Source organism: Peromyscus californicus, unplaced genomic scaffold, assembly GCF_007827085.1.
Source record: "Peromyscus californicus insignis strain IS unplaced genomic scaffold, ASM782708v3 Scaffold_4__1_contigs__length_199733344, whole genome shotgun sequence".
Taxonomy (NCBI): domain Eukaryota; kingdom Metazoa; phylum Chordata; class Mammalia; order Rodentia; family Cricetidae; genus Peromyscus; species Peromyscus californicus.
In genome coordinates, this window is record NW_026294562.1 from 130852723 (window position 1) to 130866826 (window position 14104).

Sequence of the window (14104 nt, forward strand, 5' to 3'; positions counted from 1 at the left end):
GAAGCGATCCTGTAGACCCAGATCTTCCAGCCTCCTTAGTGTGGAGCCTCATTTCACAGCTGCATAACCTCTCAAATTCTGAGGATGTTTTTCCCCACTTTTTAAAAAATGTTATGTGATATAAAATAATTTCTAAGTCAAATATTTTATTTTGGATGAAGGTGTTGCTAGCATTAGCAGGAGATTCAACTACTATGACCTCTAATGATGTCTATAATATAAATTCAGTGACTGCAGAGCATAGAAGGTAGCCTAGGTCAGATTCTTGGGAAAGAGACAGAGAAAAAAAGTAATTAGGAAGAGAAACTGTTTGGAAGACATCAACTGTTGCGGGAGGGTTTTCAAAATGGGTCGTTATTTGGGAATTCTCTGCTTTAAAGTAGGAGACTTAAAACCTTCCCATACCCATTCCAAGTGCCTGGATCTGTACGACCTAACTAGAAGGGAGTGCAGGCTTGGCTGGAGGCTTCTCTTCTGCCAAAGTTATTTCCTGAGGATGTAACCACTGGAGCGATGCAGCCACCAGTATTCAGGTAGGTAGGTGAATGAGTATCTTCCCTTCTGAGAGGCAAGCCTGTGTGGTTCAGCATGGCATCCACTGCAGATGTAAGAACATGATGCACAAGATAAGTTACACTGTTGTCCACATTGTTTCAGTATCCTATTCCTTTTGTTAGATGAGCTTGGAGGAGCCCAGAAAGACACCCGGAATCTATTACTATACTCAGGGGTCCCAGGTGGTAAAAGTACATAAGAGAGTTAAGTCAAACCGATGATTACTGGAGACCAGGCAGAACTGTCATCGTTCTATGATGTCACTCCTCAGTTTCACTCAGCTGTCTTATTTCCTCTGTGCATTCAGTTGTGGACTTCGAAGGCACTCCCACACGAACTTCCTGTGTGCAAATAGCCCCCTCTCCCTCTTTCCGTTCCTGGAAAAGTGAACTTGCAGCAGTTGAAGTCGGCGAGTCTCAGTGAGATGACTCTGAATTGGGATTTGGGAACTGGACCACAGCTTTCATGGATGTGACTATAGATGATAGCACCCTTCTTGATAGGTAAGTTATAGGCCATTCCTAACTCTGGGGAAGACCAACTGAAAGGAATGCTTTAGCACTCATGTGTCAAGTGGGTAGCATGAGGAAAATTGCAACTATAGGAGCAATGGATGTGGTTGGATGGAATAAAGCTTTGGAGATGCTAAAGGTGATTAATAGATAATTAAAGGTTCAAAGTGAGATCAAGACTTTTTGACAACTGAAAAAGAGGATCTTGTCTGTAGTTGGAGGAACAATCTGAGAACTAATCTGAGACCTAACCATCTGAGTAAGGAGCTCCCAGTATTATTGAATGTTCGTGTGTGTGTGTGTGTGTGTGTGTGTGTGTGTGTGTGTGTGTGTGTTGTATTTTTGTTTTTGTTTTTGTTTCCAAGATTAGGTTTCTCTGTGTAGCCTTGGCTGTCCTGGAACTTGCTCTGTAGACTAGCCTGGCCTCAAACTCATAGAGATCTGTGGTGGTATTGTGTTCCCCGAAATATTGTGCACGCTAATAAACTTATCTGGGGTCAAAGAACAGAACAGCCACTAGATACAGAGGCTAGAAAATGGCATCACTCACACCTCTAATCCTAGCATTTCAGAGGCAGAAATCCCTCTGAATTCTCTGTGAGTTCAAGGCCACATTGGAAACAGCCAGGCAGGGTGACACATGCCTTTAATCCCAAGATATAAAGCGTGAAGACTGGAAACAAGAAGCATTTGGCTGGTTAAGCTTTTAGGCTTTTGAGCTACAGTTCAGCTGAGACCCATTCTGGATGAGGACTCAGAGGCTTCCAGTCTGAGGAAACAGGATCAGCTGAGGAACTGGCAAGGTGAGGTAGCTATAGCTTGTTCTGCTTCTCTGATCTTCCAGCATTCACCCCAATAACTGGCCTCAGGTTTGATTTTATTGATAAGAACTTTTAAGATTCATGCTATAGAGATCTGCCTGCCTCTGCCTCCCACGTGCTGGAATTAAAGACATATGCCACCACCACCCTGCGTATATACTAGATTGTAATTGTGACGGAAATGTTGCCAAAATTAAAATAAAAAGAAGAAGAAAAAAAGAAATAAAGAAGAAAAATCCTCAATTGAATAAAGACTTTGTGAATAGGGTGGGGAAATACATGGTTTTGCATTCACTGTGCTCAAATCCTTAATTCCACAAAATGTTCAGACCCTTTGGGAGTGGCTGAGTCCTTCCCATTAAGAGATAAAGTTCCCCTCTTTCATGAAGACTATGCAGTCCTCTGCCTTTTAGACCAGGGTGTGTCTCCATCAGGATCTGCTCCCTGGTTCACCTCTAGGCACCAGGCCAATGCCTGTAAATACAGCTTCCATATCACCTACCGGGGAAATTGCAGCACTTGCAAAGAGAAGGGAATTTGCTCCAGAACGCAGTCAGCATGGCCCATTAGAGTTGGGAGACTATGTAAGGGAGGAAGTCAGAAGGTACTAAAGTAAGTGGAGCAAAATATGAGTGTGGATAAAGAGAGCTAACCAAAGTGAGAAATGCTGCAGGCCTTCAGGAGACGACACTCTGGCACAGTCCCTGATGGTGATTTTAACACACTGTCAGGTGTCTTTTAGAAGCCTGGGGAAATCAATGACCCACAGGAGCTTAAGCAGAAACGACAGGACAAGAATTGCTTCAGACTGTATAAATCAAGGTACATGTTACAGTAATGTTTGAGGCTTCCTCAATCATTAGTCCTTTCTTCAGCCAATAGTTTATGGACATAAAGTAAATAAGCTAAAGAAGGAACATTATTCTTGCATGCCACACTGTCCCAGGTATCTTGGGTTAAGTAGCTGGGTGTGTCTGTTTAAGTCACAAAATTGAGTCTGTCTGTGCACAATGTGATCTAAACCCTCTCAGTTTTAGGATCTTATCACCAGAAGCTCTCAGAGCACTCCAATTTTAAAGGTGTCATATTTTGAGATGTTAGTTTAGTTCTGTTTTGTGTTTCATTATTTTTAGTTATGTGTATATGTGAGAAGGTAGGGTGTGTGTGAACGTAATTTCCTCTGGTTAAAAAGAGGGTGTCATTCATATCCTCTAGAGCTGTAGTTACAGGTCCTTGTGAACCAGCTGACATGCGTGCTAGGAACCAAACTGAGGTCCTTTGCAGGAGCAGGATGTGCTCTTAAGGGCTGAGCCGTCTCTCTTGATTCCCATCCATTTTCTTCTAACATAATTTTTATTGATGCTTTGGGGATCTCACATCATGCACCCCGATCCCGCTCATTTCCCAGTCCCTTCATATCCACCCCTCACCCACCATAGTGCCCCCCAAAAGGAAATTTAAAAGAATATTAATTCAAAACAACAACAACAACAACAACAAGCTCCCCTTTGTTCCTGCCTCTCCAGCTCTTCTCCATTCCTCTCAGTGGCATTGGAAACTGCAGAATGTCATCCAGTATATCCTTTAGTCCACTAGCTTTACATGCAAATGTTCATTGCAATGAGTTGTTGGTCTGGTTCAAGGCTTCTGCGCAGGCACACCAGCAGTACTGGAGCCTCATCTAACCTGTTGGGGAAGATGAACAGGGCAAACGGGCGGGGTCTATGGAAATGTCTGTTTTGGGTAGCAGACTGGATGAGGGTGCTGGTCAGATGAGGGAGACAGAGGGAGGAGCCGGTTCCTATGGGGACAGAGGTGAGGGAGACACAGGGAGGAGCCGGTTCCTATGGGGACAGAGGTGAGGGAGACACAGGGAGGAGCCGGTTCCTATGGGGACAGAGGTGAGGGAGACAGAGGGAGGAGCCGGTTCCTATGGGGACAGAGGTGAGGGAGACAGAGGGAGGAGCCGGTTCCTATGGGGACAGAGGTGAGGGAGCCCGAGGAAGGAGCCGGTTCTGTGGGGACAGACTACTTTAATTTGAATCTTGCAGTTTAGAAACCTGGGAACCCTTGTTAGGTTAAGATGTCATCTTTGACTACTGCCACTTTCCCAGTATAATCTTCATCTTTTATATTAATAGAACTATTGTGACTTAAAAAGCCAGGATCCATCAGCATAGTGTGTGTGTGTGTGTGTGTGTGTGTGTGTGTGTGTGTGTGTGTGCATGTGCGCACACAGGAGCATCTCCCAGGCATTATACAGAAAATAAGAGTCAACAGAAACTTTTAAAATATTGTGTAAAAAGAGACATGTAATTACCATCTTTAAAAATAATCTCTTACTGTGAACTAGTTCAAATTTCCTATTAAACTTTTAAAATTGACTTGCTTTTAAAACTCTCAGTCATTATTCAAAACTAATTCATTTAATAAAAAAAAAAACTGAAAATGAAGTTAAGAAAAAGAGGATGTGAGCCAGACAGTGGTGATGCGTGTCTTTAATCCCAGCACCCAGGAGGCAGAGGCAGGCAGATCTCTGAGTTCTCCAGGCCAGTCTGTTCTACAAAGCAAGTTACAGAGTAGCCAGATCTGTTACACAGAGAAACCCTGCCTCAAAAATTAAAATAAAATAAAGAAGGAAAGAAAGAAAAAGAAAAAGAGAATGTGAACAAATTTTTGAGTTGAGCTCAGTTATAGAATACAATAACATCTCATTTGGGGAACGTAGTCAAGAAAACATTCCATATTAGTTTTCTTTACTTTATGTGACTACATCATTTCTTCAATCAGTGAAGTCCTCCATAATTTAAGGCACTGAAAAAAAAGAAAAAAAAATACATTCTTTTCTTAGGCTGATAAACCAAAGAAAAACCCACTGACAAAAATTATAACAGTATGAAGAACAGGACAGGGAGATCAGAACAGAGGAAATAGCATGTTAATGACATTCAATATTCTCCCTGTGTGGAGTCATCAGCATTTTTATTGCCACTCTTTCTCAGCATACACTATTAGAATTTATTGAGTCAATCTGTCTCCATCACCTGTGATATAATATATTTTATTCAATAAGATATGGAATAATATTTATCTTTCAACTCCAATGACTGGCTTTCAGGACAATAACTGCACATCAGCCAAGCATTACAAGAGTCAGAGAGATTGTACATTTTAATATCTGACCAGAGGGCTGTCATTTTTAGCATCTCTGCATTTGATGTAAAGAAAGGCCCAGATGTCGATCCAAGAAAGTACTCTGATTCAACAGTTGTGGGAAAATAATGGCATCAAACCATATTTAAAGCTGATGCATGGTAAAGCATATTCCAAGGATTTGTGGAAGGAGATATTCTGAAATCTCCCCCATGACATGAGTACAGCTGGTTCTCTATATCAGAAATGAAGTTTTGATTCATGACCGAGGTCATTCATCGCATAAGAAATATAGGAAGGAAAGGTAATTTGTTTTATTGTTATGCCTCAAGAAACCCTCATTTAAAAACTGAGAGATGTCAGTCTACAAGACCTATGCTTAAGGTGTATGTCTGAATCAGGTACATCTATCTACCTAGTGAACTAAACTTGCCATGCTGGCCACTTGGAAGAACTATACTGGTCGAAGTTGTGTGGCTTTTTAGAGGAAGGCAGATGGGTTTTAATAATATTTGCAATAGAATTGACCACGTTCTCAATTTCCTGCGTAGGTTCAGGCCCCTGTTAATCAATCTAGGCAGTGTGGAAGATCAACTCTTTCCCCTCACCTTTTATTTTGATAAATATTTATTTCCTGTCTACTTTGTTCCAGTTTTCTCCTCAGAAGTTTCATGTCAATGTGTGACAAAGAGCTGCCACAACCCTGACAAGATGGAGGAGGTATATGGTGATTTCACCTCAGAAATGAAGGGGTACAGAGCCCCTGCTGGTAAAAAGCACTAATTCATCAGCCCTTAGCCTCACTCACCAGGACGTCCCCTCTCCCTGCCACAGAGCATGGACGCACAGAAGCTGAGTCCTATCAACCGGTTTACTGCTTGATTGCCTCAACTGCTTTCAACCTGCATGAAGAGGTCAGGCAGCAAGTAAAACAGAGACCTCTGACCCCCAGGGAGGGAATGCCATCTCAGCACATGTCATGCTGGCACCATGTTTGTCCAGTTCTGCCATCCTCACAGCTTCCTGCCTCTTCTCTTTTTCTTTTTCCTTAGTTCCACCACACTCATACAAACGCATAAAGTTGGCTTCTTTGTCACAACTTGAACAACAATGCGTGCTTGTTCATTTATTTATTATGTATTGGCCATCTTGCAAACTGGAAGAAAGTGGGTAAGCGTAAAAGCTTAGATGTTGGAGCTACTGTATTTGAATCCAGAGTACAGTCAGATGACAATACATGGTTGTCTGATCTTAAATCAACTCACTTCTGTGAGCTACAGTCCCTGCGTCACTCACACCAGCTATCACTGGGCCATGACAAAGGTAACTGAAAGAATATATGTGCTGCCTCTGTGCCATAATAGATGCTGCTTTGGCTTTTTCTCAGGGAATTAAAATGAAACAGCTAAAGCGTTTATGTTGCTTTGTCCTCTCAAAAGAAAATAGAGTAGTGTGTAGCTTGTTGGTTCATTTATTTACTTACTACTGCCCAGGAAGTGGGAGCCAGGAAGGAGGAAGCCTGGTTAGGAGAGATCATGCTTTAACCCTGTGGGGAATAGCTCTAAGTGTGTTTTGTGTATCCTACTTATATATCCCCATTTTAAAAGCATGTCTTGTCTTTACTTTGGCACCACACAAGACAGTAACAACAGGATTAAAAGGAGTGTATCTGGTTTAAGATTTGTTGTGAAGCTTTAGCGAAGCCAAAAGAGGGTGTTGTATTCAGAGCTTAGCGGGAGAGTGCTTGGCACAGGAAACCTCAGCCTCAAATCCTTGGCTGTGCTCCATAGATTTGAGGTTGCCCTGTGGTGTGTGTGCCTTTGTATATTGGTGTTAGGGAGGAGGTGCCGGGAATGAGATGAAACTGTGGAAGGGTGGGGAGAGTGGGGACATCTGACGGAGATGGGTAGCTTTGAATTGGATTCTGACTTTCTTGCTCAGATTGCAGAGCTGGGTTGAGTTGTTTGCAAATGTTACTTTCTGTCAGTCAAAGCATGTCTCACTTGGCACACACCTTTCGACCACAAGACACTTGACTTCTCCATGGATTGGGGAGAAGAATTTGAATCCCATGGAAATGAGATGAGGCTATATGCATTTATGTTATTTTAGATATATTACATAGAATGAAGTATATGCAGCAGTCACAGTTCATTACTCAGTACATGGGAGTTTATCATTTTAGTTTTGTACTTGGCTTTTTATCTTATGTCCAGAGAAGAGTACTCTTGGTGTAGTCACAAACTAACATTCATTCCGCTTGAGCAATGTAAAAATCACCGTCACCTTGGACCTTGGGCATTCCTTTGGAGAATTGATTTCAGAGTGTCTCTCCCACTCAATACAGCTACTTTCTCTTGGCTCCAATGTCAATGTTCACTCTCTATGGTGTTCTGAACCCCACATGGCACTCTCACTTTCATAAGTGAAGACGAAGGATCCAAGGGACTGGAAAGATCAAAGCTGCCAGCAAGTCTCTGACAGAATAGTAGTTCATTAAATTTTTACTTGGTTTATTGCAAATCTATTAAATACCAGGTAGGCAGTGGGGTGTTGATGGAAATACAATGAAGAGAGCTGCTGAACTTTAGAGCTCTTGTGCCAAGGAAAGAAGGAAAGAAACCCTCAAATACCTACATACAGCGGTATCTGCCAAAGGTGAACTTCTCAGAAGGAAAGCCAGGCAATGGTAGAGCAGACACACGGGAAAGGAAGCAGGTGCTATAGAGTACATCAAAGAAGCCCTCACTGAGCAGGTGAGACAACTGGGAAGAGAAGGGAAGAACCAGGCATGACCGGGGGAAGAATACTTCTTTGAAATGAAAAGACATCACCTTGGGTTTCTAGAGGATTCCTTCAAGGGGCTTTGTGGCTTGAGATAGACAGAGAGTGTAAGAGGAGGAGAGGTCAGTGGAGTAGAAGCTGGGTTGTAGAGGAAACCAGGAAGCAACGAATAACTGCTCTTGTTGGGGACTTTATACTGAGTGTAGGATAATAGGAGGCCATGACAGCTTTGAACAAGAGAGCACTGTTAGCTGTGTCATACCTTACCAAAGTTATCCTGATCACTTCCATGGAGAAATGACTGTGAGTGAGCATTGGTGGATAAAATCCTGTCTTAAGCCCTGTTTATACACTGCAGTGTGATTGTGTGTTAAGCAGAGCCCAAGACTGGACCGTGCAGCCCAGTCTTCCCTAGTGAGCTGACTAAGCAAAGCACCAAACTTTTAGTCTTAGACTTTCCATACATAAATTGGAAGGAAGACTGTCTACCACAGGACTATCTGAGAATGTAAGGAAAAGCACACGTGGAATATGTGTGGCCTTCTCAGAAAATCATAAGCATTCTAGAGTGACAAGTCTGCCTTGTTCTTCAATTGGAGACTCTTGAACCTAGTTCTTTAATAATGGTTTTCCTGTACCATGGGCAAGATCCTCAGTCATTGAAATGTATGTTGCTCCACTCCTATCCCTGCAGAACTCACAGCCCAGCAGGAATGGTCGGGGTAATGGGATCAGTACAGAATACTACTAGTGAACCACAGTAGTCGCCAAGTGCCAAGGGAGTGGGACAGTTGTATCTGGAAGTAAATAGTCTTGTATTCAGGCTGTGGGTGCTCTGAAATACCAGGAAAGATAGTTTGTCTTTAGTCTTCATGAAGTACAACCTGGTCCTAGTGGAAAGATTCTTTAGCTCGAAAACATCCCTCTCTATTTTTCCTAGTCATATGAACGCACTAATGTAACTCAGGTGAGACAGAGAGGCATCTCCATCACTGATGTTTATTATCTGAATAAACACATCTCTAACTCTTTTAGCTGCCTGTAAAGGAATTGTACACAGGGATTGAACGGTCAGAAGAGGTAGAAAATAGAGAAAGTTGAAACCATTTAAGTGAAAGAAGTAGTCATTGCCCAATTCCAGAAACCAGAGCTTAATGAGCTACAGAGGATTAAACAGAGCCACGAGCCTTTATGGCAACTTTGGCAAAGGACAGTTACCTTTTGCAGAACAGACAGTGATGAGAATAGCCAAAAAAATATGACCCATGACTAGGTCAAAATCATCACCATGGTGCTTTCTAACACAAACTTCGAAACGCCATATGCTTTGGGGCCGTCATCTGCTTCCAAATAGGTATCTAAAACAATCCAATTTCTAACTTTACTTGTTAGTAAATCTTAGTAAAGCATGAATTATAAAAAAATGTAATGTCTTGGTTAAAAGAAATCAATAATGCTTTTAAACACAAGCTCATTAGTATTAAAGATTATTCCCATTTTCCATTATATTGAAAAAGAAAGAAAATGATAACCATATCAATGCATGACAGACACTGAACTAACATGATGTTAAATGTATTGTCTAAAAAATGAAAGTGCCCCATACAAATCAGGTATTATTTATTTATTTACCGCCTCTGCCTCAAGCCATCCTTCCCCCACATACACACTTTTTTTCCCAAAGACTACCTGACATGGCTTATAAAATATGCATGCAACACACTAAGACAAAAATAGGTAAATAAAAGAATCAGAGAGACATGTCTGATTGTTAAACATAGTGTGTCACATAAACAATAAAGGAAATAGTTAATGCACGATGCTGTTTAGTCATTGTTACTTTTGTCTTATAGCCTGAAAGTAGTCTATGTGTGTGACTGTTAAGGGATCTGGGATACATCCCCAAGTACTTTATTTCAGAAATGATTAATATTCAACAACTATTAAGTAATTTGATATGACTGAATGCCTAGGAAAATTCTGGAAAACAGTTACCCAGCTTTTAGGCCATTTATACATAGTATTTTTATAATGCATGTCAAAATTGCAATAGCAAAGAACAATCACAAAATACCTAAGTTATTCTCTGTATGCTTCAGTGCAAATAGACCCAGATATGTTCACACATATTCATGATGCTCATGCATTGACATATCCTGCATTTCAGCATACGTGATACATACCTACATGTTTTGTAGGAGGAGACAAAGAATGTTCCTGAAGCACCTATGGGAGGAGATTATCACATTTCTTATTTCTTACGGTGTGCAGGCCGGTTCCAGTGAAAGATAACCACACAGGTGAGCACTGACTGGATGTGATAGGCAGCTTGCCCTCACCTGTGACCCCACCCTAAGGGAATTGTAATAAGCCTTGAATTCCTTCCAGGTAAAGGTTCAGCGGGAAGGTGGTCACATCCTGTGGGGACAGGAACTCTGTGACTACAGATCATGTTTTATTTTACACAAGATGCAAATTTGAAAAGTGACCCGGGGCTAGCTCACTCCTCAGGCATAGCAAACAGCCTAGCAGTGAGAAGTCCCTCAAGAGAACAATAGACAATGTTCCAAGGCTTTTTAGAATTTCAGCAGGATTTTTTGTTGTTGTTCTATGTGCGTTTCACTTCTATATAGACTGTGTGGTCTCCCTTCCTTTTTCTGTGAGTTCCTTGAGGGAGTACCTTTCACTAACAAACCATGAATATAAAATATGAAACCAAGATCGCCTACCGCAGAGGAGAAGCCAAACATCACTAAAAAGGATTAGTTTCTTTCACTGTCTAGAAATTTTTCATGGAAGACCTTGGCTGGCCTTTTGATATAAAAACATCCTAACAAGTATTACACAGGAGTTTTAAATTAGAACTTGCTGTCACTGAGACAGTTATAAACTGTTAAATATGTCCTTTCTATGCTGGGCTCCTGTGAAGTATGTGCAGAGCCGTGGCCGGGGCCCTCTTTCTGACAGGCAGCAGTGTGAGATCACAGGGATATTTGAAAGCTGCGTGCACTGGTGTGCAGGTGGCCTCCTTGTATGTGACTGTACACACGTGTGAGCATGTGTGTGTGGTGGGGGGATGGTCCTTGGAATCAGCACCTCCTCCCTGCTTCTCAAATCATACTCTCTTTGTTCTCTTCACTGAAAACTTACAACAGAAATGGATGTTGCACAGTTTAATGATACCTAAAATTCAGAGATTGAATTTCAAACTGACCTATATGTACGCATATGTTTTCCTTGGGTGTCATTTCTCAAGCACTATGTAACTTTTTTTTTAAGGTTCACCAAGTAACTATCTAAGATGTTGAGCTAGCCTCAGGGATCTGCCTTCTCACACTCCTCAGCACTGGATTACAAGCATACAGCCACCATTCCTGGCTAGTTTACATGAATTCTAGGGATCCAATTGGGTCCTTATGCTGGCAAGGCAAGCACTTTATCCATCAAAGTATCACATCCACTGCCTGCTAAACATAATTTCAAATGAGCCCTGCCCCTTGCTCATTTCTGCAAGAGGTGAACTAGCCAGGGCAGTGCAGGAGAGCTCACCCTGGTAGTGAGGGCAAGGGAGAGCTGGTGAGCTAACTAACCCTGAAGCTACCCAGGCCCAGAACCAAGGTCATGTGCTGTCCCACCCCAACATCCAACCCATCTGGATCTGAAGGGACATGTCCTGCAGACCAGTCCTGCAAGATCTTCACGACACAGGACAACAAAAGAAGTCCCTTTGAGGGCCCAGCATCAATAGTGTTAACAGAAACCAGAGGCCTCAAACCAGACCAATGACTCTTTGCAATGAACACTTGCAAGTAAACATATATGGATACAAAGGTATACTTCGTGACTCACTGTGTCACACCACAGCTTCCATGATGAGACTGATTTTTCTTTTCCTTTTTTTCTCTCTTAAATTTTATTTTATTTTATGGGGGGGGGGTTGCAAAGGAAGAGGGTGGATATGAAGGGACTGGCAAATGAATGGGATGTAGATGCATGATGTGAAAGGCACAAAGAATAAATAAATAAGAAAGTTAAAAAATTGCACTTTCTGAATTAGCAAGAACTTTAAAAGTGCACTTTATACTATTTCAGTCCCTTCCATAAGTTAGAGTACCACAGTTTTACTAAATATGGGGGGGTACTAATTTTCTTTAAGATACTATTGGCCCCCAGTTGGTGGTGCTGTTTGGGGGGAGGCTTAGGAGGTGTGGCCTTGCCAGAGGAAGCATGTCACAGGAAGTAAGCTCTGGGAATTTAAAGATGGCTACTGTTTTCACCTTCTCCTCTCTGCTTCCCATTTGTAATTAAAGATGTGAGCTTTTAGTTTCTAGCCCCTGCAGCCATGCCTGTACTCTGCCATCATGGATCCTTATCTCTCTGGAATCATAAGCCCAAATAAACTCTTTCTTGTAGAAGTGGCCATGGCCATGGCCTTTTAACACAGCAGTAGAAAAGTAATTGATGCATTGACAAAACAGAATATTAATTTATAAAGACATCACTTACAGCACAGAAGTCAGGGGACGCTGGAGGAAGAGGAGAAAAACTAATGTTCCCTTTTCACGTCTCCGGGATTCACTGTGATTATTCTATATTTTGAAACAACAAAATCCTCCTCCAAGATCTTGTTCTGCAGATTTCACAAGGCATGTTGCCTCCTTCTGTCTGACCAGTAGAGCCCATAATTAGTACTTAATTATAGTTTATATGGCCACTTAGGCCAGAAAGAAAAGAACAGCTCTGTTGCAGTCAATGAAGTATTTCTAGCTACACTGGGATGGGTTTATTAAACACTTGGGTAAGCAATAACAAACCTACATTGATTAGGAAACTCTATAGATCTCTTTTATATACTGCTTCAACAAGGAAAGAAAAGGAAATCCCAGGTGGAATTGAAAATCACTAGGGATCTTGTTTGATATACTAACAGAAACTGACTCCCAGCCAGGCCAGCAGACTAAGACAACACAAACCCTCCCTCCATGGGATGTGGGGGAGAGACAACAAGTCTGAAAGCATGAGGGATTCCCACTGCATTATGTTTTTGACCAAAAGGATCAGCATAGCATCTAGTAACAAATAATACATAGTATGCCTTGAGAACTAGGGTCCAGCTTGGCACTCTGTCGGGAGATAAAGGTATTATAAGTAGCTTAAAGGTCACAAGAAAGAGCTAATTATTTAATTCACTAAGTTGACAACACAGGCTTTCATGCTCTCAATTGATAAATTGTCCCTCTTTACACTGAGTCAAAATAGAGGCTGTTGGAATGAGCATTCATTTTTCATTATTTTTAAAATCTTATAATTGACCCTTATCTGACCTTGCTCCCCAAATTAAACCTCTTAAGGGGACAGCATCCCCTTATCTCTCCAGACATTGCAGAGACAGCTCATTTTTCTCAGCTTTGGTTGGCTTGGGCCCCGTGTCCTAGAGTCAGTCAACAGCATCGCTGGACTCGAAGTGGAAGCCAGTAATGCCCACAAGGGAAGCAGAGGATCAGAGATGTCAGTGGCAGCAGATGGCAGTGGAAGTGGCAGCTAGTTTCCTAGAAGAGAGGGAGCTGGGGTGCCAGCATTGGTATCCAAAGAACAGCCGACAGTGCAGGCCGCTTATGTAGGGAAAATGAGCTGGGGCATCTGTGTTCATGGGGACAGGCACAGTGTCCTTCCATGCCTGGTCTTGGCTGATGCCTACTGCCTCTGCTTCCTGTGATGCCTCCCCATTCTTCCTGATTCTCTTACTTTTTTTTAAATGTGTTTCCTGTTGAAATTCTCTAGGGATGATTTGTTGCTGTCACTAAAGTATCTGATGCAGTGATGTTTTCATTTTTTTATGCCTTCCTCAATGTTATTGAGCTGGCTAGAGTTTGCAGAACAAGGTAAACATCAGCATTTTGAGTTTGGAGAATGGCTTGAGAGTGTCATAATCACTAAACTGAATGTCCCGCGCCAATGCAGTTCAGAGCATGTGTGGGTAAATCCCACGCTCTGTGCCCACTGTTTTCAAGCCCTCATGTCCTTTGTCAGGATGAGAGGGAAATGTCTGTCCTGCCATAGTTTTCATCATGTCTTGGGATCATTTCTCAGGATACAGTGTTAAAACAAACAAAAAGATAGAACTAAAAACATGAGGGATGGCCCAGTGGTTAAGAGCACAAACATTGTTCTTGCAGAAAATCTGAGTTCAGTTTCCAACACCCACATCAGGTGGCTCACAAACACCTATCAATCCAGGTTCAGGATATCCAACTCTACCTTCTGGCCTCCATGGGCATC

At 42.1% G+C, this 14104-nt stretch overlaps 1 long non-coding RNA gene across 2 annotated transcripts in view; it reads left to right on the top strand.

Annotated features, from left to right (window-relative positions):
- The first annotated feature begins 874 nt into the window (after nucleotides 1-874).
- The window catches only part of LOC128125580 (uncharacterized), a 15110-nt gene continuing 1880 nt past the window's right edge, over nucleotides 875-14104 (top strand). The window contains exons 1-4 of one of the 2 annotated variants that reach the window (XR_008223201.1): nucleotides 875-1058; nucleotides 5694-5955; nucleotides 6094-6364; nucleotides 10024-10125. This is a non-coding gene — a long non-coding RNA (uncharacterized LOC128125580). Of the gene's footprint in view, nucleotides 1059-5693; nucleotides 6365-10023; nucleotides 10126-14104 lie in introns of both variants that reach the window. The other variant, XR_008223200.1, reaches the window with a different exon arrangement.